This window comes from Pinus tabuliformis, chromosome J, assembly GCF_031772625.1.
Source record: "Pinus tabuliformis cultivar Carrire ecotype Pingquan chromosome J, CPIR1, whole genome shotgun sequence".
Taxonomy (NCBI): Eukaryota; Viridiplantae; Streptophyta; class Pinopsida; order Pinales; family Pinaceae; genus Pinus; species Pinus tabuliformis.
Genome location: NC_142295.1, coordinates 72,317,357 through 72,345,102, shown reverse-complemented (window position 1 = coordinate 72,345,102; position 27,746 = coordinate 72,317,357).

Genomic DNA, 27,746 nt, shown 5'->3' with positions numbered 1-27,746 from the left:
AATGATGAGTACACTAGTATATTCCTAGAGCTATTGAAGTATGTTCCTTATCTGAAGGATGAGAAAGAATGATCCAAAATTTCATCAGTGGACTATCATTATCACTCAAAGATCAGGTTGAGTTTGATGAGCCTATGTCATTAAAGAAATCCATCAGAAAATTTAAGCATTGTTATGAGTAGTCAAAGAGAAATCATGAGTTCAAGCGTGACTAAAGGGTGCAAGTAACAAGGAAAATATGGAACCTCATAAGAACTTCAATGCAATTGAGAGAGGACATGGGTTCCAGCCTATGGAGAAGTAGAGTAAAAATAAATCACACAGAACCATTGTGGTGGAGATCATCGCAGGAAGGATTTCTTGTTGTATTAGAGTATGCAGTGGATGCATGGCAGACCTCATATCTATAGTGCATAGGCGGCACAGACAGTTGGGGATGTAGGTCAAAGTATTCCCCCAATCCATGTAGTAGTTGACAACAAGTAGGCAGATCACTGGGTACCCATCATTGAGGTGAAGGTGGAACCAAGGGTAGAGTTCCAGGTAGAGCCTCAATGCATATTGCAGAAGAATAAGCTCATGTTTCAGGACCGAACATCAGAGCAAGTTGAAGTGTGTGGAAAAAATTTGGGGCTGAGGAAGCTACATGGTAGATAGTTGATTAGATGTAGACATAGCAACTGGTTTTCAATTATGGTTGAATTCTTAAAGGGAATTGGAATCCATTGATAGATGATATATGTAGGTGTTTAGTTGCAGGGCGGCATGCTTGGTACAACAAGGCAAGCTAACTAGTATATTGTTATATTTATTTATGTTCTGACAGTTGTGTGCTTATGGCAGTATGATGCAAGGAATTGCATGGAAAAAGAAACTTTCATGAAATCTTGAAGAAGGCTCAGGTTGAGATTTCCTTTGGAACCACTGGGAACCATGGGGATTGAGTCACGATGTCTGTTGACAGTTTTTTGCTTTTCTAGTTTTTTTTATTTTTTTGTGCTTGATTTGTAGTTTGGATTTTTTTCTAGTGCATGGCCATGACACTTTTAACGGAGCTCGAGGAGAGATTAATTAAACCCAACATGTAATATAATACCTATACGAAGACCGATATATGAGTAAAGGGTAGCTGAAGACAAGATTATGACAACCAATTAGGCTGGTTAGGTCCATTGGGACAAATGGATAGTGGTAGGACAGTCATGAGAAAGGTAATCATGAAAGGAAAAGTAAATGGAATTAAGGTATTAGATGCCTTGACTATGTTGGGAACTGTTGTTCCCAATGTCGTGCATGCATTACACAAATAAGGGAAGTTCTCTTAACCTTGACCTTATGAACATTGGTAATTATGTTTTGATCATGATTATGTTGATGTTTATATATATATATATATATATATATATATACACACACATATAGATGTGTGTGTGTGTATGCCATTATCTGGCAGGGTCGTCAAGGATCATTCTTGTGGAATAATGATTATCTTATGTAGGTGAATGGCACGAAAAGGTTCTTGGTCTTATGAGGAATCAAGTGGACAGAATAACCCTAAAGGATCTATGAGGTTAGTAACATGTGGATATGATTTTGATATTATGTGTTTATAACTATGCCTATGTTTATGTTATGGAATGCAACTGTCTAGTCAATTTAGTGTCCTAAATTGTTCTACATAAATTATCAATCCGGGTATCATAAACTAATGAAGTGTGGTGCACTATATGTGCTTAGTTAACCTTTCTCTTACTTCGTTGTTTTATAGTTTGTGTTGTTTTTGGGGCTTTTGTTTCTCATTCTTAAGGAAATTAATCTAAGAAATAAAATTTATGCTTCTAGATGAAAATCTCTAAATGTTAATGGTCAACTAAATCTAGTGACTTTTCATGTTAAAATCTAATTTCTAAACAAGGGAGAAAAGGAAATGAACATTAGATAAAAACAAATCAAAACTTTGAATAGTTAGATTAATCTAAGCCGGCAAAATGTATATGAAATGAAAGCAAAAACGATAACAGCTAAATGAAGTGTTTTATCATTCCACTATACAATTTTGGGAGAACTACCTCCTTGTGATAGCATTTGGAGAGACTCCATACTTCATTGTTCTAAAACTGGAAATGAGATTTAAATGAAAGAATAAGACTGAAAGTGAAATTGCAACTAATCTACTATAACAACTAAATGAAGTGTTTTATCATTCCACTATACAATTTTGGGAGAACTACCTCCTTGTGATAGCATTTGGAGGGATTCAATACTTCATTGTTCTAAAACTGGAAATGAAATTGCAACAAAATTAAATACAAAAAATGTTAAAGAAAACTAATCTACTGTATGCTCTAATGCTCCAAGCACCAATTGGAAAATACTTCCTTGGACTATTTTGCTAAGCATAGATTACACAGTTAGATAAATCTACAATCAACTGATTGAACACAATTGCATGAATTAGACTTGCATGAATGGAAAATCTAAACTTGAAAACAAAATGACATACTTGAATGAAATCAAAGCAAAACTACAAAATAAAATCTACTCTACCTTACATTATAATATTCTCCATAACATCTCCTACTTCACATCTCCTTCCATGTTGGGAACATCAAAGATTTATTCAAATTCTTCAAAATTACAAAGTACAAAGAAATGACAAGATGATCTAACAAAGTTTACAAAGTTTCCCCAAGCTACCAAATGAAGGAGAGAGATCTCCTATTTATACAAAAAGATGAGAAGTCATTTCATTAATGAGATTCCATGAATCTCTCCCTATACCTCTAGAGTTCTAATCAAAATAGGAAATGATAAAACACATGTCTTCTTAAAGTTTCAATACAAATAGGAAATGTGACACATATCCTTATGATCCTCTCCACTCAAATTCGAATTTGGCCTTAGGATGCCACATAAAGGTCTTCTAGAAGCTTCCTTTTGACCTACACATGTCAACAATATCATCCCACTTGTTAGGTATAAGCATATGCACATTATTTTCTAATTTTTAACCACAAATTCACTTAAAAATGCTAAGAATTAATAAAGTTTGGAAAAACATAAATGTGACCCAATAATGATGAATGTAGTGACATGGTAGTGAAATGAAGGTGAAATGGAGGTGATATAATGGACATAATAGTGAAAGTGTAATGGAAATGAATGACAATTTCAAGACCCAACATACCCCCCAACTAAAGTTATTGCATGTCCTCATGCAATATATATTACATTAATTCTTTTGATCCTTGAGCTTTGGCTTAACTTTGCATGATATCATTTGATAACTTCATACTTCTGCAAAGTGTTTTACTTGAATTGCAACATGGTTGGTTCTTGTGTTACAACCATATTTTGTTGTTGCATTCAATTTTGATCTTTGAACTTTGCATAATGATAATTTGATTATTGTTGCAAAGTATATCTTTATTGGATTGCATCATGGTTGGTTCTTGTGTGACAACCATGATTGTGTTTGTATCCAATTATCCTTTAAGCACTTTTGAAAAGCCATTGTATGCTCATAATAATAATGTAATAGTTAATATATTTTGGAAGTATGTGGGCTTCTGAATATGATATGAACATGGAAAGATATGAATATGAATGTATTCCCCCCCCCCCCCAACTGATGGTATTGGAAATTTTATAAATGAGGAAGAGAAATTTTTTTCCAATCATTATCATTCTACCTTTTTATGGAGTTCTATGGTAAAAAGTTAGAAAATGATGTACCTTAACTTACCCTTTGGAAATGGATGAGTTGTATGTGTGGTGGCTACAAAATTCTGATCATAATCTTCTTCAAGTGGCTGGACAAAAAGAGTCATGGATAAAAGAGTCAAGATGACTTTTTATTGCTTCTACTAAAACTTGTTGAATCTGCTCCAAAATGCTGAAAATAATAGTCTTCATGTCTTCAAAACTCATTGGCACAATTCCTACTATGTGAATAGATGTTCTGATGTTGAACATAGCAAGAAATTGTTGACTTAGTGGCCATTAATGGATGCCACTAGTCAACACGAGAACTCTCACCATTGATGACAATGAGAGTCAAGATGCCCAAACACATCTTGCTAGGTATGAATAAATTTGCCGATGTCGAGTCACCTAGAAGATCCGATGAACAAGGAACATTAATGTATTCCCATTGTTTGTCAGCATGAGGACTTGCCATTAAGGCATGCAAGCCTCAAGGTGTTTTTGCAAGGAACTTAGACTCAAAGGACTATGGACTCAATAATTTGCATTGAAGCAGGGTTTATTTGCGAAATGAAAATGATAGGAAAGGGAAAATGAAAATGGAAGATGGAAATGGAAAGTAATAATGGAAATGGGAAATAAGCATGTAACTGAGCCTCTTGCTTTTATTTGTGGGTTAGGAGTGGAAAAAAAGTAATGGAAATTATATGTGAATGTAAATTGAAAATATGAAGGGAAATGAGGTGAATGGTTTATTATGAAGTATAGATGTAATGGAGACAATAGTATCTGAAAGTTTTGCAAGTTCTTGGATCTGATTTTGCATAAGCATGTGCTCATGCATTGATGTTTATTCTTTGTTGTTGATCATCCTCTTATGAAACAAATTGGTCTCTAAGAGAGACCCTATTCACTTGTAGTCATCTGTCCTTCCTCCTAGAACTTGCAAAAAAACTAATACTTCTTCTGTAATGGAATGTAAGAATATCAAAAGAGAGAGGTGGCCAATCTCTCTAGTTATGATATTTACACACAAAACTAAGAATTTGTATTAATGAAACAAGTTCGCAAAGGAAAACCAAAAGAATTTATACCTACTTCGGAATTAGTGCCTCAAGTTAACTGTTGTTTATTTTCAACAATTTATTTCATTATTTACTATTTCAAATTCTGATGATGGATTTCTCATTGTGTAGATCTCGTCGATATCTTTCCAATGACACTTGAATCATCGAAATCTGATTTCGTATGAGAATGTTAGGCTGATTCGAACAATGAAGTTTTCAACTGCAAAATTGATGTTTAGCTACGGAATGGCTTTAGTTGCGGAATGGCTTTAGCTACAGAATGTGCATAGTTTCTGTAGCTAAAAATCTTGAACAGAAAGTTAGCTATCCATTTTTCATCATCAGTCCAAAATTAATCAATACCTTTCAGAAAAGTGAGCAAATAATCTACTTATTTCATTGATTCAATGATTTTTTTTTTTACCTGTGAACCTTTGGTTTTGTTTTTCATTTTGCTCCTTGAAGTCAGGAAGAACATGCGGTGACATAGTGATAACACACACCTTGAAAACAGTGATGGCTTCTTCATTTTGAGACAATGAACCAAATCAAAATTCCTGCCCTGATATTTTCCAAGCTACCCATGTAGTCATTTTTCCTTCTTGACACTTGAAACCTGCAAAAGCGTGAATGTAGCTGCGGAACAGCCGATTAGCTACGGAATGTGGCTATGTTCTGTAGCTAAAAGACAGCGAAGACATCAACTTTCTGATTTAAGTTATTGGAAAAGAGATTTTATGCAGCAAAGTACCAGGAAGAATGGCACGAAAAGGTTCTTGGTCTTATGAGGAATCAGGTGAATGATTATTTTATGCAGGTGAATGGCACGAAAAGGCTCTTGGTCTTATGAGGAATCAAGTGGACATAATAACACTGAAGGATCTATGAGGTTAGTAACATGTGGATATGATTTGATATTATGTGTTTATAACTATGCCTATGCTTATGTTATGGAATGCAACTGTCTAGTCAATTTAGTGTCATAAATTGCTCTACATAAATTATCAATCCAGGTATCATAAACTGATGAAGTGTGGTGCACTATATGTGCTTAGTTAGCCTTTCTCTTACTTCGTTGTTTTATATTTTGTGTTGTTTTTGGGGGTTTTGTTTCTCATGCTTAAGGAAATTAATCTAAGAAAGAAAAGTTATGCTTCTAGATGAAAATCTCTAAATGTTAATGGTCAACTAAATCTAATGACTTTTAATGTTAAAATCTAATTTCTAAAGAAGGGAGAAAAGGAAATGAACATTAGATAAAAACAAATCAAAACTTTGAATAGTTAGATTAATCTAAGCCAGCAAAATGTCTATGAAATGAAAGCAAAAATGATAACAACTAAATGAAGTGTTTTATCATTCCACTATACAATTTTGGGAGAACTACCTCCTTGTGATAGCATTTGGAGAGACTCCATACTTCATTGTTCTAAAACTGGAAATGAGATTTAAATGAAAGACTAAGACTGAAAGTGAAATTGCAACTAATCTACTATAACAGCTAAATGAAGTGTTTTATCATTCCACTATACAATTTTGGGAGAACTACCTCCTTGTGATAGCATTTGGAGGGATTCAATACTTCATTGTTCTAAAACTGAAAATGAAATTGCAACAAAATTAAATACAAAACATGTAAAAGAAAAATAATCTACTGTGTGCTCTAATGCTCCAAGCACCAATTGGAAAATACTTCCTTGGACTATTTTGCTAAGCATAGATTACACAGTTAGATAAATCTACAATCAACCGATTGAACACACTTGCATGAATGGAAAATCTAAACTATTAAACTTGAAAAAAACAAAATGAGATACTTGAATGAAATCAAAGCAAAACTACAAAATAAAATCTACTCTACCTTACATTATAATATGCTCCATAACATCTCCTACTTCACATCTCCTTCCATATTGGGAACATCAAAGCTTTAATCAAATTCTTCAAAATTACAAAGTACAAAGAAATGGCAAGATGAGCTAACAAAGTTTACAAAGCCTCCCCAAGCTACCAAATGAAAGAGAGAGATCTCCTATTTATACAAAAAGATGAGAAGTCATCTCATTAATGAGAGTCCATGAATCTCTCCCTATACCTCTAGAGTTCTAATCAAAATAGGAAATGATAAGACACATGTCTTCTTAGAGTTTCAATACAAATAGGAAATGTGACACATATCCTCATGATCCTCTCCACTCAAATTCGAATTTGGCCTTAGGATGCCACATAAAGGTCTTCTAGAAGCTTCCTTTTGACCTACACATGTCAATAATCTCATCCCACTTGTTAGGTATAAGCATATGCACATTATTTTCTAATTTTTAGCCACAAATTCACTTAAAAATGCTAAGAATTAATAAAGTTTGGAAAAACATATATGTGACCCAATAATGATGAAAGTGAAATGAATGTAGTGACATGGTAGTGAAATGAAGGTGAAATGGAGGTGATATAATGGACATAATAGTGAAAGTGTAATGGAAATGAATGACAATTTCAAGACCCAACAGCAACGCTAAAGGATACATCAGCGAAATGAAAGCAGTGTGATATGTGGCATGTTGGGACAAGCATGGATAGTGGAAAGAGCCACAGGTCCTAGATTTAGATTGTGGATGTGCATAGTAAGGCGTGGGAAAGACACTAGAGGCAAGGTTGTCTGGTAGAGACAATGTGGTCTTTGGATGTCCAATATAGTTGGTATGTACATGTTGCATTGCATACATGTTGTACATGTGGTGCTATGTACCTGTGGTACATGTTTTATTGTGTACATGTGGTACTGTGTCATGAGTGTTGTGTAGTCGTTGTATTGTGACAAGTGTAATCGTTGTATTGTATTGTGTGTACGTATATGTGTTATGATTGTACACCATGTCTGGGTGTATGTGTTTTTTGTACATTTTTTATCTGTGTACATGTTGGGGATAGCTCTCTGGATCCCTGGAGATTGTGGGTGGATCCCTATAACAACTTGGGATTCCCTGGAGGTTGTGGGTTGAGTTATTAATCCCTGGAGCCTGAGGGTTGGAACAAACTCTCTGGAAACCTAAAACATCTTGGGTTCCCTAGAGGCTATTGGTTGAGTTATTAGTCTCTAGAGCCTATGCGTTGGGTCAAACGTTCTATAGCCTTAGACAACTTGCGATGAGACCAACCTTGAGTTGCTAATATTGAGGGCAGAGGTTGTATAGTCTTTGGATGCCCTTGTTGCTGATATTGAAGAGAAGAGAAGGCACTGGGTACTTACCGGGTTTGGAAACTGATCCAGTGTGTGTATGTGATTGAAGAGAAGAGAAGGAAATGGGTGTTTTTCGGGTTTGGCAACCGATTTAGTGTGTGTATGAAAAGAACAAAGAAAAAAGGTAGAAGCAAAGAACCATTTAAAAAATAATTATCAATATTTTGTTTTAGTTTTAGTTTTTAACTATGCACCTTATCTATGATTATGATTTATGATGGTTGAGTTTTGAGATAACCATATGTGATATGTTTATGTTGGCATTATGATACAGGTGTTTTCCTTGATGGCAACTCACTCAAATGAAAGATCACAGTGCAGCATGTCAACAGCAAAGAATTACAGATCAGACTACAAAGAATGAAGAAAGAGAGGTATACGCAAGTTCACCTTGACCAAGCTGCGTATACACGCAGGTTCACTGAACACAAGTAGCATATATGTACACACGCACTTTCATAGAAGGAAAAGTGCGTATATCTTGGAAAACTAAGTTTTTGGTCCGAGGTATTTGGTCCAAGGTATTTTGATCCAAGGTATTGGTCCAAGGTATTTGGTCCGAGGTATTGACCCTAGGTATTTGGTCCAAGGTATTGGTCCTAAGTGGTTTTGGTCCATGGTATTGAGAAAGGTCTAAAACTATATAAGGAGGAGAAGATCATTAGGCCATGTGTGCAAGTATTGAATATCGGATGAAGGGTGAGATCTAGTATGTAGGTTATCGGCTTATGGTGCTTTGCTTGATCTTAACCAAGGATGAACCTTAGTGGTTGATTAGGGATAAGATCTAGTGATGGATCGGGATATTAAGGCTTGAAATGAATTATCATTATGTGGTTTGATCATGTATAGTATAGATCTAAATACTGATGCATGTGTTATTCTGTTAATATTATGATCTGGGTATAACTGAAGTCTGGAATAGCTGCAGAATTATGAATTAATATTTGCAGATGTATACGCTGGTTGGCTTTGAGAAAAGCGTGTATACATACATGTTTGACACATGGAAGTAGCATATACCTTGTGAAGTATGTTTCAGTTGTTTTTGTTTGTTGTTGCAGAGTTTTGGGTTCTGCTTTGGGTTCTGGTGACTGTTTTTTGATGACAGTACTCTAAATGTTCAGATTGATTGATTGTGATTTGCTTCAGTGATGATGGGCTTTCAGTGATTCAGTTGTGGGTGATTCAGAGATTGATGATTGAGTTTCAATGGTTGGTTAATGCAGATGTATTTGATGGTTGTACTACAGTGGTGATTAATTTTGAGCTTAAGTGTTGTTGATGGGTCCAGTATGAAAATTGGATGAAACGTGGCCTTCATATTATGGTGTTGTGTTCCAGGAGTATCTAGTCTGAAAATTTATGAAACGTGGTCCCTGGAGGAAGAGAGAAGGTCATAGCCTTCTGTAGGCTGATGCCTATGTACTGGTAAACATATCGGCTAGTACAAGAGCCAGGGGGTTGGAGCTCCCTTCCAGTAGTAGCTGGAAAACGAGTGAAGGTTGGAGCCTTCAGTAGGTCGGTGCCTACGTACTAGTAAACAAATCGGCTAGTACAAGAGCTAGGGGGTTATAGCTCCCTTCCAGTAGAAGCTGGAGAATGAGAGAAGGTTGTAGCCTTCTACAGGTGGGTGCCTGCGTACTGGTATGAGTCTGCACCAATACAAGATTGTAAACAGTTTTTTCTTATATATAAAAAAGAAGACAGCAGCAGGTGGTTTTTGTCTCGCATTGGGTTTCCACCTTAAATCTTGGTGTTCATGTGTGTTTCTTATGTGTGATGGTTTGTTCTGATATTACTGCACATGGTTACTATTTATATGGTTAATGAAGTACTGATGCACTGATTAAAGATCAACATATGATGAATTAACTGAATCATAAGTTTGTTGGATATACGTTGGTTGCCTTAAACACAGTTGCGTGTACACGCGAGTTACCTTCACTGAAGTAGCGTATATGAATTTGAGTATGAAAAGAAAAAGATTATTGATTTGACTAATACTGATTCACCCCCCCCCCCCTCTCAGTATTATTTCCAACAATTGGTATCAGAGCAGGTCCTTTGGTAGAAGCTTGATCACTTGAAGGAGATCCATAGAACAATGGGAAATAAGCTAAAGAAGAAAGCACCTCAGAAGAAGAAGAAAACTCAAAGGAACAATGACAGCAGGAGAGACAATTGGCCGTTAGGTGGAAGCAAGTATTCAGATTCCGAATCACCTCAGATTGAAGATGGACAAGCAAATGAAGCATCAGGTACAAATTTTTTGTCTTCTAGTGATACTTTTCTTTATTCACGCTATATTGGAGATATTGGAAGTGATCATGAAAGAAACATAGAGACAGAAGTTAAAAGACTCACAAATAAAATCAGAGATCAACAATATCTATTTAACAAAAGGGAGTGTGCCTTCAAAGAAGAAGTTACCAGATTAAAAGCTCAGCTATAGGAAGGAAACAAAGTAAGGAAGCAGTACAAGGAAAAGGAAGTGTTGGAAATAATACTGAGAGGGGGGGTGAATCAGTATTATTAGATCAATAAAACTTTTTCAATGCTCAGAAACATATACGCTACTTCAGTTAAGTGAACCAGCGTGTATACGCTACTGTGTTTAAAGAAAATAGCGTATAACCAGAAAAACTTATAATTCAGTTAGTTTATCTTCAGTTAAGTGCATCAGGTCATTATTCACCATATTAAGAGTAAACAGATGCAGTATAACAGAACAGATCATCACACAAAAGCCACACACATGAACACCATGATATAAGGTGGAAACCCAATGTGGGTGAAAACCACCTGCTGCAAGTTGTCTCTATCTTTCTTTAATAAGAACTTCAGTTTACAATCTTTTGTACTGGTGCAGCCTTATACCAGTACGCAGGCTACAACCTGTAGAAGGCTTCAACCTTCTCTCGTTCTCCAAACTTCCTTGGAAGGGAGCTCCAACCCCCTTTGCTCTTGTACTAGCTAAGATACTAGTACGTAGGTGCTGGCCTACAATTTTCTTTCCTTCAGGTACCACTTTTCATACATTTTCAGACTGGATATTCCTGAAGCACAACATTACAATCTGAAGACCACAATTCATTCAACTTTCATAGCAGATTACAAAACAACCAACAATCACTGAACCACTGAAACCCTGTCAAACCCAGTCACCAGAACACAGAGCAGACTACAGAACTCTGCAATAACAGTCAGACCCAGCTGCAACCCAAAAATCAAGCTCCAAAAGATATACGCTACTTCAATGAAAGCAACCCGCGTATACACACGGTTTTACCGAAGACAACCTGCGTGCAGATCTAAAAATAATTTTTCATAACTTGCAGTTGTACCAGATATCAGTTATACCCAGAACATAACATTGCGTCAGTATGCAGATCTAGAAATATGCATAATCAACCATATAAAGATAGTTCATTTCAAACCATTTGATCCCGATCTCTCCTTAGATCTTGTTCTCCATCAACCGATGAGATCTCTCCTTAGCTCAGATCAAGCAATACATCATCAACCAATAACCTGCGTACTGGATCTAATACTTCATCAGATATTCAAGTCTTTTCAGATACACTTGCCTAATGATTTCCTTCTCCTTATATAGCCTTAGGCCTTGTTCAATACCAAGAGCCAAAACCATAGAAATCCAATACCATCATCTTCAAAACTAGGGATCAACACGTCCGTCGAGACACCAAGGTCCAAAACCATAGGCACAACTTCCAAGGAATAACCGCCGTGGACCAAAGATAAGTTTTCCACATACACGCGCTTTTACTGAAGCCAACCAGCGTGTACACGCGAGTTGGTATATAGCGAACCTGCGTATACGCGACTTGGTATATAGTGAACCTGCTTGTATACGCGACTTGGTATATAGTGAACCAGCGTGTATATATTTTTCTTCATACTTGTAGACTGATCATCAATTCCTTGCTGCTATCCTTCTACACTATGATTTGTTATCAGTGTGATTTGCCATCAAGGACAACACTTGTCTCATAATGCCAACAGGAAGATCAATTCAAAATCTGCAGAATGAAGTGACATCATTAAGAAATGAAATAAATGATCAGAGTATAACAATCAAGAGACTTCAAGACAGATCCAGTTACTATGTAAATCTTGAAGCTGAGATCCTCTCTCTAAAAGAAGATCTAGAAAATAAGCAGAATGAAGAACTACCTCAAGCAGATGAAGAACAAGAAAATGAGATTCTCAAATTAAGGCAACAAGTGGAAGAAGGAAGAAAGGCTGAAGAAATCTTGAAGAAGCAATATCTGGAAAAGGAAGAGCAATATCAGGTTGAGGTAAATATCTTAAAAGGTAAATTAGAAGAAAAGGATAAACTGTTACGATTTCAAGACAGTACTAAGATTTTGGATAATATTCTTAGTAGTCAAAGGTCTCCTACCATCAAAACTGGTCTTGGTTTTCATGAATATGTTGAAGGTGAATCTAGCTCACAAGGTGAGGCAAGGAACTCTAATGCAAAATCTGAAATGCTCAACAAGGAGATGAGAGGTCAACCCCATCAACAACCAAGGAAAGAAAGTCTTTAAAGAAAATCTTTTACTCCTAATTGTGAAAGTGATAGTCGGTTATTTCCTCCAATAAATAATGTTGAATGTTTTATATGTCATAATTTTGGACATGTTGCAGCCAAATGCAGAAGTAGAATGGTTCAAGACCATCACACAGAAAGATCATCACGTTCCAGGTTCTTTAAGGGATATTGTTTTGCTTGCAATATGTTTGGTCACAAAGCCATTGACTGTTATAGAAGGAATATGAAACATGTAAGATGTTATGCTTGTAACAAGTTTGGACATATAGCAAAGGAATGCATGAGAAAATTTCGGCCACCTTACCAAAGGGAGAAAACATCATCACACTCGAAGATATGGAAGAAAAAGGAAGTACAGTCAGAAAGATGTGGCATAGCAGAGTATACAGACATAACAAACTCAAAGGGAGCTAAAAGTGTGAAACTTCAGAATTTCAATTCTCATACGCAGTTAGCATGAGGACAAGTTGCATATATACATTAGTTAGAAGCTGCACAGTCGCGTATATGGTGTTTTGAGGAAAAAGCAGCGAGACAGACTCAGGAAAAGGAGTCTGATATGGTTCAGTCACTTATCTGCTCTATTTGATGATGGTTACAATTTGCTGATGATTTGTAGAAATGTGTTGGTGCTAAAAAGTTGATGTATATCTTATTAATGATGATACCTTGATAACTCTCACTGATATTTGCAATGATCAGATCTGACAAGTGAACAGGTGGAACAGGTGTAGGAGGAGAACATGCTATGCCTCTAATAAAGCATTGTTGGCATTATGTTTAGAAGTATTTGGTACCTAATCAATGATGATGATGCTTATATGGCTATATGATACATCTTGCTATGTTATGGTTATGAGTTTCCCATAATAATGCTTGGATCACATAGTTGGTTTTCAGATCAGATTAATGGATGATTGTGAATGACTTTTTGGTGATGCATATAGTACATAAAAGTTGATTATCATGGTGGATGCTTATCAGATGTGGGATGTTCCCTAGTAATGATATAATGAAGGTCCTTGTGAAAAGATCATGCAATTCTTGATAATGATGTTATGATCATAGATGATGTCTATGGTGTTTTCACATACATATGATATGATGTGAATGATTTTCTGCTACCGCTTGGAGATATGACATATGCTTAGTTGATTCATGGAAGGTTATGATAAGTCTCTTTCTACTAAGGAAACGAAGCAAGTTGATCTTGATGAGATCAAGAGGATGAGTTGATATATGCAAACATACTTTGTCACAGGTTGATGATATTTTGGGAACTAATGATGGACATATACAGGTTGTTGGTCTAGATGTTGTTGACAGATGCTTATGGAGCAGATCATACATGGTGTATGATAGTTGCTAATGACTATCATGGTCTTGTTTAGATATTTGGTCTCTATTATAAATGTCATGTATATCATTCGATGTAAAGGTCATATAAAGACCCATGATGTAATAATTTGTCTCTGTCTATCGTAGTCTTTTGATGAGTCCTTTTTGATCATATGATGTAATTTGTAACCCCACTATGCATGGGAAGGATGATGTAATAATTGCTACATTTCAATCATGTATAAATTGGTATATCCCCACTTGGTTGGGAGGATGATTCAAATTTGGTATATCCCCACTTGGTTGGGAGATTGATGAGTCATTGGTGATAGGAAGGTCAAAGTCACTTAGTTGAGTTATAGAGTCATGTTATTCTTTTGGAAATATTTGCAAACTATGCATATGCTCAAGGGGAACATGGATGATATAATACATCTCAGCATGTACAAAGGGGGAGCTCAATCAGAGAATTCAACATGTAATCAGGGGGAGCATGCCCAGGGAGAAATTATCTTGCTCCACCCTTTGCCCTTGATGTCAAAGGGGGAGAGTGACTTGGTGTTGTTGTTGCCATCAAGTCCAAAGGGGGAGATTGTTGGCATTATGATATAGGTGTTGTCCTTGATGGCAACTCACTCAGATGAAAGATCACAGTGCAGCATGTCAACAGCAAAGAATTACAGATCAGACTATAAAGAATGAAGAAAGAGAGGTATACGTAGGTTCACCTTGACCAAGCTGTGTATACACGCAGGTTCATTGAACACAAGTAGCGTATATGTACACACACACTTTCACAGAAGGAAAAGTGTGTATATCTTGGAAAACTAAGCTTTTGGTCTGAGGTATTTGGTCCAAGGTATTTTGATCCAAGGTATTGGTCCAAAGTATTTGGTCCGAGGTATTGACCCTAGGTATTTGGTCCAAGGTATTGGTCATAAGTTTTTTTGGTCCATGGTATTGAGAAAGGCCTAAAACTATATAAGGAGGAGAAGATCATTAGGCCAGGTGTGCAAGTATTGAATATCTGATGAAGGATGAGATCTAGTATGCAGGTTATCGGCTTATGGTGCTTTGCTTGATCTGAACTAAGGATGAACCTTAGCGGTTGATGAGGGATAAGATCTAATGATGGATAGGGATCTTAAGGCTTGAAATGAATTATCATTATGTGGTTTGATCATGTATAGTCTAGATCTTAATACTAATGCTTGTGTTATTCTGTAAATACTATGATATGGGTATAACTGAAGTCTAGAATAGCTACAAAATAATGAATTAATATTTGCAGATGTATACCCTGGTTGGCTTTGAGAAAAGTGCGTATACACACAGGTTCGACACATGGAAGTAGTATATACCTTGTGAAGTATGTTTCTATTTGCTGTTGCAGAGTTCTGGGTTCTGGCGACTATATTCTAGTGATTGTGTTTTGATGACAGTACTCTGAATGTTCAAATTGATTGATTTTGATTTGCTTCAGTGATGATGGGCTTTCAGTGATTTAGAGATTGATGATTGAGTTTCAATGGTTGGTTAATGCAGATGTATTTGATGGTTGTATTGCAGTGGTGATTAATTTTGAGCTTCATTGTTGTTGATGGGTCCAGTATGAAAATTGGATGAAACGTGGCCTTCACATTATGGTGTTGTGTTCCAAGAGTATCCAATATGAAAATTTATGAAACATGGTCCTGGCAGGAAGAGCGAAGGTCATAGCCTTCTGTAGTCCGACGCCTACACTGGTAAACATATCGGCCAGTACAAGAGCCAGGGGGTTGGAGCTCCCTTCCAGTAGTAGTTGGAAAACAAGTGAAGGTTGGAGCCTTCAGTAGGCCGGCGCCTACGTACTAGTAAACATATCGACTAGTACAATAGCTAGGGGGTTGTAGCTCCCTTCCAATAGAAGCTGGAGAACGAGAGAAGGTTGTAGTCTTCTGCAGGTGGGTGCCTGCGTACTGGTATGAGTCTGCACCAGTACAAGATTGTAAATAGATTTTTCTTATATAAAAAAAGAAGACAACAGTAGGTGGCTTTTGTCCCGCATTGGGTGTCCACCTTAAATCTTGGTGTTCATGTGTGTTTCTTATGTGTGACGGTTTGTTCTGATATTAGTGCACATGGTTATTGTTTATATGGTTAATGAAGTACTGATGCACTGATTAAAGATCAACATATGATGAATTAACTAAATCATAAGTTTGTTGGATATACATTTGTTTCCTTAAACACAGTTGCATGTACACACGAGTTACCTTCACTGAAGTAGCGTATATGAATTTGAGTATGAAAAGAAAAATATTATTGATTTGACTAATATTGATTCACCCCCCCCTCTCAGTATTATTTCCAACAGTTTATACATGATGATTTAATCAAAGAGCTAGTTTGACTTTTTGTGACATTAAGTAAATAGAATTGCAGTTGTACCTTATTGACGAGCTGCCAATGAGGTATGATTTGAGTTTATTTCAATTCCTTTTGATTTTGATGAAATTATGTGCTTGATACAGGAAAGCGCGAAAAATTCTCGTGTGGGGTGGTGTTGACGGTGCTGGATACCGCAAACATACAAAGGATCTCCCTGATGTGAGATCCCAATTATACCTCACACTGTTTGGTGTAGGAGTCCCATTCATAAATATGATATGACTCTCATTTGCATATAGAATTGCCTTGGCTTAAGCAATTATCGTGAGAGAGTAGTGTGCATGTGCTTTTGAATGAGCAAGAGAGTTTTCCTTGTGAAATGTTTAATTGTAGATGTATCAAGGTTCTTTCACTGCAGGGGAGAGAAAGTGGGACTCTAAAAGAAAAGTAATAGTACTAATCTACTGAAGACACGCGCACATAAACAAGAAAGAATTGTTAAGCATCAAGTGAAGTAGTTCACATAGATGAAATGATCCTTAAACCATCACAACACATTTCCAACAAGTTTAACACCAAATTAACCATAATAGTTCAATTACTTTAGGATGTATGAAAGCCAACGTAAACCAAAAACATTAGAAGAATAGTCTCAAAACATCCACAATTCATAAATGAAAATGTGTTGGTTGATTGGATTCAGGTATTAAGCAAAATATCCAAGATACATAAGTACAATGAACATCACTAACTCCAACAGTGGATTGTTAGGGCCACTATTATCTCCCCAAAAGTACTATCTCTATCTCTCTAATTCTTTGTGCGAGAAGGAAATGTTAAAAGTCCTTTGCTTGAGTAATGTGGCTCCTTTTATAACTTGAGGCGTGACCTTTCATATCCTCGTGACTCTTGACTTTCCAACTTCTAATGAACTTTGGACTTCTATAACCCTTGAACTTCCAAATGACTTTTGGAATATATAGGACTCTTGAAAGCACATGTCTTTTAGACTACTTCACATGGCTCTTTTGCCATACATGACTCTTGGACTTCTACTACATTATCTTTACAATAATTACATCATTACATCATAATTTCCACATCATCATGTGATGAGGATATGATAAGTCACTATCATTGATGATTTGGCATCATAGTGACTGACGATGTGGACTTTCTTAGATAGGTTGTGAAAATTCAAAAAATGAATCCTATTGTAGCAACTGGAAATTATTCTCCTAATTGTTAATTAAATTTAATAATTTATTTACTGTTTCCTACAACAAATATTGAATAACTCACACTACAATCAACACAAATAAAATTGTGGAAGAATAAACGTTGGAAGAACTACTAGCACACACACATAAAATTACATAGTTATTTTTGGACCAATGTCCCTGAAAAAACCCAACTTGGGAAAACCGGTGCAACAGCTATGAGTTTTAATATTAAACAACATTGAAATAATCTGAGTACAACTCGATGCCAAAACTGGAAATCCTACAGGGAAATACTAGCAAGAAAAATCTGGTGAGGAAATTTCCTCACTCCACAGGCAAATTTGTGCTCTGACCTCAGCTCAAATTGAGCGGTCCAAATCGGATCTGTGTATCTACTACATCACCCTAGTGCACTCACTTATGCACTCAATTTGAATAAAATTCTCCTCAAGCCATTGGGTCTACTTCTATCTTGGAAAATGTCTCTCTTGGCCTCTAGAACCTCTGTCCAGCTTCTGGCACTAAATGTTATGAAACCAGCTCACAAAAATATAGAAAATATAGATCAACAACTTCAAAATCAGCAACTTCGAGGGGGCAACCTCCTTTACATTACACAAATGAACAATTATTGGATGATACAAATGACAAGACCTCCTTTCTATATATAGGAGTCTAAAGGGTCATAATATAATCAGAGTCGACATAACAATAATAATGTAAGGGCACAACAATAATAATAGAAAGCTTCTATGGGGCACAAAAATAACAATATGGGGACTACATGGGCACAAAAATATAATAAGGGGGTTGCACTAATAACAATAATGGGTTACACTAGTAGTATAGGGACCTAACATGCCCCTCTCCTTCAAAAATTTGTGTCCTCAACACTTGAGTAGTTTTGGATGCTTCTGTATAAAATTCTCGTCCTCCCATGTGGAATATTCAGTGGGTAAGTTCTTCCACTTGATGAGATACTATGAAATTTATCAATTTCGTAACTGTAGGGTTCTTGTTTCTGTGACTACTTCAAGTTCCAATATTTTTTCTTCCTCATCAAGTTCCAAAAATATTGTTTGAACTGGGAGCTTGTCACCTATAACCTTCTATAAGCATGAAACATGGAAAACTGGGGGCACTCAGGAAGATGCAGGAAGCTCCAATTTGTATGCCATAGTAGCAATATTTTGCAGCACCTTGTAAGGACCATAGTACTTTGGTGATAATTTATTATCCTTCTTAGCTTGCTTTAGGAACAATTTTTTGTATGGTTGTATTCATAAAAATACCTAGTCGCCTATATCAAAACTTCTTTCACTGCAATGTTGATCTACCTATTGTTTCATTCGATTCTGCGCGAAAGTTATCCTTTTTCTTTTTGATATGTCCTTATATCTTGAGAGTTTGAGGAGTGGTAATTCCTGCCAATGCATTACAAGATATGGTCGGATTCATTTCTTCTTTCTCTGGGGTTAGTTCCTGGTGTATATCCTCTTCTTTTGACGTTTCTTGATCCTTTTCTTCCCCCTCTTCAAAATCAATGGCGGCTCGACTGCGGGTTAATCCCTTTGGACTCTGCGGCTCCCTTTGGACTCTTAATCCAGGTTAATCCCTTTGGACTCTGCGGCTCTCCATTGAATCGGATCTCCATTGAATCGGCTCTCTGCGGCTCGACTGCGGGTCTGCGGCTCGACGGTGGCTCTAAATAGTAGTTCCAAACATTCTATAAACATTTTTGGATCGTCGTCTACTCCTCTACTTCGTCCACGCTCTGCGGCTCGTGTCGTCCAGGCTCTGCGGCCCGTCAGCTTTCCAGATCTGCGGCTCTATTGAGATATAGATCTCATCTCGCTTTTCTGGTAGTTTATCGAAGCCCAGATCTGCGGCTCTGCGGCTCTCTATATGCTCTAGGGCTCATGGTCGTCCAGATCTGCGGCTCTGCTGCGGCTCTCTAGATCTGTAACCTCCGAGATCTAGAACGTCAGTGGGTTAATCCCTATGGCAAACCCTAGTTCTATAAAGTCAAAGTTTCGCTTATTAAGGAGAACATTCTCAGGAGAACATTCTCTAGATGGCTCCCAGCTTCGCGAAAATAGCTGCTGGCTCTCCGTCAGCCTCTGGGGGGCAAGCTCTTGTCCATATAGTTAGTGAAGCCCCAGCTCCCACTGTCCAGGTGGTCCAGGCTTCACTCGATGAGGCTTTGAAGTTCTCTGAAAGTGCCCTAATATGCCGATTCAATGGTTTTTGGCCGCGGCTCACAGCTCTCCACAGTTGGATCACGGAGGTATGGAAGCCTCTAATTCCTGATGCAATTAATATCTACCCCTGTGCTAGGGGTTTCTTTATAGTAGATTTTGAAAACCGTGAAAGCAGACAATGTATTCTAGATTCTGGCCCTTGGTTTTGGGATAAATCAGGCCTATTCATGAGGCCATGGAACCCATCTTTCGATCCTTCAACAACAGTCATAACCTCAGCACCAGTTTGAGTGAGATTGCCAAATCTACCCTTGCATCTCTGGAATTTCTCTTCGCTAGAAGCCATTGGAAATGCAATTGGAAAATTTTACTGCAGGTGCCCAGAAACAGAGGAATATGTCAGAACCACATATGCACGCATCTGTGTGGAAATGGACTTCAGCGCCGGATTCCCAGCGGAAATACACCTAACAAGTAAAGACTATGTGTGGAATCAGAAACTCGATTATGAAAGTGTCCTCTTCAGATGTCGATCTTGCTTTGAGACAGGCCACCTAGCCAAAAATTGCCCAAAAGCCTCCGAGAAAAATTTTGCTAGAAAAAATCACCACAGATCTACATGGTGGGAAGGAGCACAAAAAGAACACTACACTGTCATCCAAGAAGAATACTCTCGAGAAAACTCTGAATTACAAGAAATCGGGCAAGATAGAAACAACTCTCAAGACAAGGAGGGGGAAAGCCCCACCCAACAACAAAAAGGTGAACTCAACAACCCTCAAGCATCGACAGTTATGAGGTTTCAAATAACGCGCAAAATAAATCTTCTTTTAACAACAAAGCAGATCTCCTAGACCAAACTTCTTCTCCGACTATCTCCAAAAGGACGAACACAATAGATCGCGAAGCTAAGACACCAATGTCCCAAGAACCAGAAGAGATGAAGGAGATGCAAGATAAAGGAAGTTGGAAGACCATAGAGAAGAAAAAGAAAACTACATCACCAATTTCGCCAAGAAAGACAAGGAGTCAGACAATTAGAAATTAAGAAATTATAGGTCCGATAGACCAATTTGGTCTCAGTGGACGTTAACCATCATCATCATCATCAAAATAATTTCTTCTCAGCACACTTATGACCTTTAGTATATTTTCTATCATAATTGTAACAAAGGTCATTTTCTCCTTTTTCTTCCAATTGTTGTGGTGTCAACCTTGTAGGTTGTGGAAGGCTAGGAGCAACAACACTTCCATCTTTATAATTGTGAGTCGTAGGATTTCTTGTTGCCATAACTTTGCTTTCAATTTTTCTTTCCCGCCTGAATGCCTTCTCCAATGAATCAGGTTCCCAAAGACGAACCTCATGTCGAATTTTATCCTTTAAAATCCCTATGAAGACATCAATCCTCTTCTTCTCTATAATATCATTTACCCTTATATTCAATTTTTGGAAGTCCTAAATGTGCTCTACCATTGAACACTTTTGTTTCAGATTTATCAATTAGCTAAAGAAGGTGTTTCTCTTTGTATCATCATAATGTGCTATCGTTTCCTCCATGAAAATTGACCAAGTGACAAGTGGTTTACTAGAACAAAGCCCTTGAAACATAAAAATTGATTCGGTTCTAAATATAAAGATGCAACACATACCTTTTGTAACATTTGCACATCATGTAGATCAAAACATTTCTCCATCTGTAGTATCCATGTTATGGGATCCTTACCATCAAACTTCCTCATATCTATCTTTGGAATATGGTGGGTCTTCAATCCAATGTTATATTCTATGAAATAATGATTAACATTTATTTTTGTCTCATCATGAGTTTCTTATACTACCTTTTCGTCATTATGAGGCCTTTCTTGTAGAAACTTTGTCCCACCTTCCTTCAAAAGTTCCATGTATTTCTTCAAATCTTCCATGCCTTTCTTCAAGTCTGCTTCCATACCATCGATATTAGCTTCCATGGAACATGTAAAACTATTTATCTTATCTTCGATCTCATTTGTCAAATCATCCATCCAATTTTGCTTACTAGGTGTTTCTATTTTCTTGATTCGAGTCATTATTTTTCTTGCTTTTAGGAGATCGATATTTAAACGATTGTAACTCTGTAATTTCAGATCTTCAAGTTCTAAAATTGTGGCTTGTGTTATCGCTCTGAGTCCTCTTTCTAATCCCACAGATCTGATCAATATTGGATTCTTCAATAAAGAATTATGTCAAATCTCCTACGATGACATGATTATAGACTAGTTCAGTAGAGTGAACTTGTACGATCTGCCATATGTCACTATTTTGACCTTCAGACCTAAAAAAAATACACAGAAAATTACAATCCGTCATCTTTCTGTAACTTCTTACGAAATTTAAATCTGATGCTCAGAGAGAAAGTTATGACGATTTTCCCAAGGTCACATGTTTGCAATGTAATTCAAGAGTCTGCAAAAACCCTAAATGCCTTGGACTGTATATTCGAAAATATAGTGAAACAAGATCTGAAATTCAGGCCGAGATTCACCAAGATTTTGGTTCAAATGGGTTTTAATTTTAGATTCTGAACCTTCGTAGAAAAAGAATTATAGTGAAAATTCCACGATGACCTGTTTGAGATAGAATTCTGGAGCTTGCAAAAACCCTAACTTCCTGTTGAAGCCCCGAAAATCGGGTCTACAACAAGGGGGATACCCACCCGGTCCAGACCTTGAAAGCAGCTCCTTTTCTGTTTGGGATGGTGGGTCCGACTGGGGATAATGGGACCAGTTTCCCAATTTGTGTGTGTGTGATGAGAATTGATATTTCCTTTCTAATAATTCCTAAGTAAAATGCTTTTATTCTAAATCTAATTTAACAATATGCAATTGTATTCTAATGAATAGAAATATCTAATTCTAAAACTAACCCAGGATTTAACCTTTCAGTTATGCGATCTAAAATAATTTCTAACAGCAATTGGTAATAAAGATCATTCAATTGCTATGAGAAAAGAATTCAATAAAAATGAACCGTTTCGTATAAAAAGTTAGCCGAAACAATTGTGAGAAACATATTGCATAATAAGTCATTCATACATTAAGCATAAATAGAATAGTCATCACCGTACAAAAGTGCCAAATGATAACTCAAACATTCAAGCATTCATATATAAATAACTGAACATAAATATCACCTTAACACATAAGCAGAAATCATTAAGAGATAAAAGTACCATTGATAACAAGTTCTACTCATGAGCTTCAGCAATAGTGATTTATCTCTTCTTAATTCAACATCTACTAAGAGTACAAAAGTTCATATCAGTAGCAGACATTAAACACAGATATCAATAAATCTTGTTCCATTCATTCATCAAAACCTCCTCCGAGGGTGCAGAAGTGCATGTTCTGAGGAAACGTTTTTGACAAATTTCAGGACCCCTCTCTAAATGCATGAGAGGGGTTGAAATATGTTAATTTTTGGGTATGTTCTATGCTAGAGCAATTTATTTAAATTTTCACAGTTAGCAATCACATCAACATTACGATAAACTGCAAATAGAACATAAATATAAAACGCAGAAGACAAGCCAAGACAAGAGGACACAAGATGTGGCGCGAGCCAGGGACAAACCCCACAATGTGTGGGGAAACCCTTTGAACAAATATTCTTTTATCTTCAAAGTTCAGCAGAGAAAGAGAGAGAGAGAGAGATAATACATTTACAACAGAAGTCAACACTTTGACTTATCTAGATCTAGCATAGATCATTTCTTATAACGATGAAATCAGTTGAAGACATTCTGCTTCAACTGATACCTATCATCGTGCTGTATCTGGTCCTCTAGTTGCATCACTGCATACTGCACCATGCTGCTATCCATGTCCATGATATTATCCATCATAATGTTTTTCAAAATAATGAGCATCATCATCATGCTGCTGCCCCTGCTAATGTACCCTTGCACATGATCTCATAGTGCTGCTCACCATGCTGCTGCCTCTGCCTTCTCGTTGCTTCATCATGCTGCAATAATTTGCCTCTGTTGATATCAGCCTTAGCTGCTACTCATGCATCATGCTGCTTATACTACTGCCCATTATGCAGCTGCTCATAACACTACCCATTATGCAGCTCATCATGCTGCTCATAATCTCATACATCATGTTGTTGAGACTGTGTCCTTTCATTAGTCTGCCAAGGATCTCTTGACCATCATCGAAACTTATTTCGATATTAGAGTTATGCTAGGACTTTTAACATAATCTTGGTTGAGCCGAGAGAATAGATCTACCACAGCTATTCATTATATTTGGGCTGCTGCAGGGATGCTTAAATCAAGATCACCATCAAACCAAGACTGAGATTGTATGATGCTAATGTTGTTCCTTTGTAGAGACATATTTTATGCCATCGTTGTCCATTCACCCACGATTCTTTCAATTCCATCTACATAAGACAAAGGTTGACTGCACCTAATAATCATTCAAGGTGCACTCGATGCCTTTAGACCCCAAGGTGCCCTAATACAAATACGAATCCATTTCTTTTACATATGGTTCCAGAGAGAAGATGTAAGGTCTGATCCTTCCTGGCGAATCCCTGTACCTGTACTTTACGAAATATTCATAAGAACATGAGATCTGATCCTCCCTTTGTGTGAGATCTGTCCCTTATGTATAGCGTACACGTGCACCTAACATTCATGCGGAATTTCAGAGAGGAATGCGAAGTTCTTCTTATATTCTTTCACTGCGTATACATGACTCCTTTTACTGCGGATTGGCCTGTGCATCAATTTGAACAACGCATAATTATTTCCATGATTTGCGTGTAAATATCTCCATGAACAGCGTGCTAATTTCTCCATGACCGGCGTGTTGATATCTTATTTGGACAGCGTATTAATACTTCTAAGGTCAGCGTGTTAATATCAACATGAACAGCGTATTAATACTTCTATGATCAGCATGTTAATATCTGCATGAACAACGTATTAATACTTCTAAGGTCAGCGTGTTAATATCAGCATGAACAGCATATTAATACTTCTATGGTCAGCGTGTTAATATCTGCATGAACAACGTGCAGGTTGTTTCTGGACAACGTTCCCTTGACTACGTTAATTACTTCATTGACTGCATTGAAAACCAATGTATAATATCCACAGCGTATCCATTATGATCAACGTAACCGTGAACAGATCATGACTGCGTTGGATGAGTCTTCATTGACTACATTGAATATCTCCCATGACTATGTATAAGGTCTTCCATTCCAGCGTATGAGATATCTCCATTTGACAATGTGTAGGTGTCTCTGTTTGCTGCATAGATTGACCTGCGGCTAGGGCATCACCATAAGGCCAGCGTATCTTTTGGTTCTCTCCTTCCAAAAACCCAGACGTGGAGAGGAGATCACCTCAAGGATGCATGTGTAAAATGACTTCAAGTCCTCACCTATTTATACTAAAATGAGGATGATGAATAGTCACGTCTATTGGGCTTATGAGCCACCTATGTTGTTGGTCGGCTAGATAATAAATCCTTGATCAAAATAAATTCATATCTCCATAAATACTTATCGGAATCGGATGATCTTTGGATCAATCCTACACCTCTCGATGAGAGGGATCCAATAAAAATATCAGCTGCCATAAATAAACTGATCCACATGGAGTTTGGTCCTAGTTTCCAATTTAACACTCCCTCTCAACTAGGGAGAACTCCATCCGCTGATCCATATGTACGACTGTACTATCTCTGCCATTAGTGCCTTGCACTACTCTGCCTAGCTCTGCTGGCTCTGCTCAGCTCGGCTCTGCTCTGCTCAGTGCTGCTAGCTCTGCTCTGCTCAGCTCTACTGGCTCTGCTCTGCTCAGCTCAGCTCTGCTAGCTTTGCTCTGCTCTGCTCATCTCCGCTGAACTATGAAGAAGAAGAATTGATCGAGAATGAGTCATATCATTCTCCACTGACCTGAAGTCAGTCTCAGAGTGCATACCACTAGTCCCAGACCAGTCTCAACTGACCCGAAGTCAGCTTCATAGTAAGTACCACTCCTACCACTGGTCCCAGACCAGTATCGCAGTCTCAGAGAGCGTACCACTGGTCCCAGACCAGTCTCAACCGACCCGAAGTCAGCGTCATAGTATGTACCACTCTCACTGGTCCGAGACCAGTACTGAACTGGCACGAAGTCAGTCTCGGAGTATGTACCACTGGTCCCAGACCAGTCTCAGCCGACCCGAATTCAACGTCATAGCATGTACAACTCCTACCACTGGTCCCAGACCAGTATCATAGATCCCAGATCAATGGAGGACATCCTAGCGTAGGGAGTACGGTAGATACAACGATGCGTCCATCGGTACTACTATGGTCCCTAACTTCATTTCCCTTCTCATTGATCAGATGAGAGGTACTTCCCATGAGTCCCAGACTGCATGGGTAGGATGCCTCAACAGGAGAACTTAATCAATCCTGTCCTCAAAGGAGAACACATCAATCCTGCTACAATCGCCATGGAGAACACATCAATCTAGGCTGCCATGGAGAACACATCAATCCAGGCCTCACAGGAGAACACATCAATCCTGCTACAATCGCCATGGAGAACACATCAATCCAGGCCTCACAGGAGAACACATCAATCCTGCTACAATCGCCATGGAGAACACATCAATCCAGGCCTCACGAGAGAACACATCATCCTGCTACACAAGAGAGCGAATCATCTTGTCCCACAAGAGAGCGAATCATCTTGTCCCACAAGAGAGCGAATCATCTTGTCCCACAAGAGAGCGAATCATCTTGTTTCAGTGCACACCACCAGGGGAGGGTGAGTCACCCTGTGGTCGTATGTTGCTCCAATAGAACTGCAAGCCCCCCAAAGCTCCTAGAGCTCAATGTATGCAGCATGCAGGACCCTTTTACAAAGGTCTCTCGACAACTCCAAGTCGTTCGGGAAAATCACAAATTTGATCTTTCCTCAAGGCTCTGTCCTGTACATCATCTCAGTGCGATGGAGCCTCCTTGATCATCGACTTACCATATCCCAGATAAGGCAGTATTTGATGTCTATCTACTGGAGCAATTTTCGAATACGAGATTCCTCAATAATCGAATCCCACCTCTAGTTGTCATAGAGAAAAATAGCTCACCTAAGAGCTTCCACAACCATGCAGCTTCATACGAGATCATACTCGCAGCCATGTATTCGGTCTTGGCGATGCTTATAGCAATCGACTTCTGCTTCCTGCATCGAAGCAGAATCCAAAGAGAACCAACACTGAAAAGAGCTCTAGTGATCCTCCACACTGCCTGCCCATTCAGCGTTCGAATAATAATGCAATTTCATCTTTCCGGCAGTGTATCTCAATCCATGAGAGATTGTGCCCTGAAGATATCTCAGAAGATTCTTGGCACCAATCCAGTGAGGCTTAAATATGAGCTCACCATGCTAACTGCATCCCATATGTCCAGACGGAGGTTCTCCAAGTACATCAATGTGAATGAGTTTATGAAACTCAAAGGCATTTCCCAAATTTGGTCCAACATCATTACCATATAACTTCTGAAAGTTAAGATCCTCGAGGCAGTCACAAGCTTGCAACTTATCTTCTCACATTCAGAATCCAACTCCCTCTGTCTCCTATAAATGAGAGGTTCTGCACCTGTCAGACATAGGTGCCGGTACACAACCTTCGAGTAATGGTTTGGATCGGTTTCACTCCTAGTGAATCTCAGCTGCATTAGACAGCTATCAATCCTCTCATACTATGCCTGTTACACTAAAAAATGTCACCATGACTATTTACAGTTAGTATGGCTCAATCAACAGTCATGCTACCCTCTTAGGCAAGTCTTATGCCTCTGCTCTCCATGTCAAACTCCAAAAAAGAGAGAAAGTCTTGTATAAATGTATTTATCTCTGGGGACGCAGGTTCTCTCAACCTTACCTGCGGGGACGCTCCCAACGTTCACAAAAGCTGCGTCCAAAGACGCTCTGTATGTAAAGGGACAGGTGCGTCCCCTTGTAAAGGTTA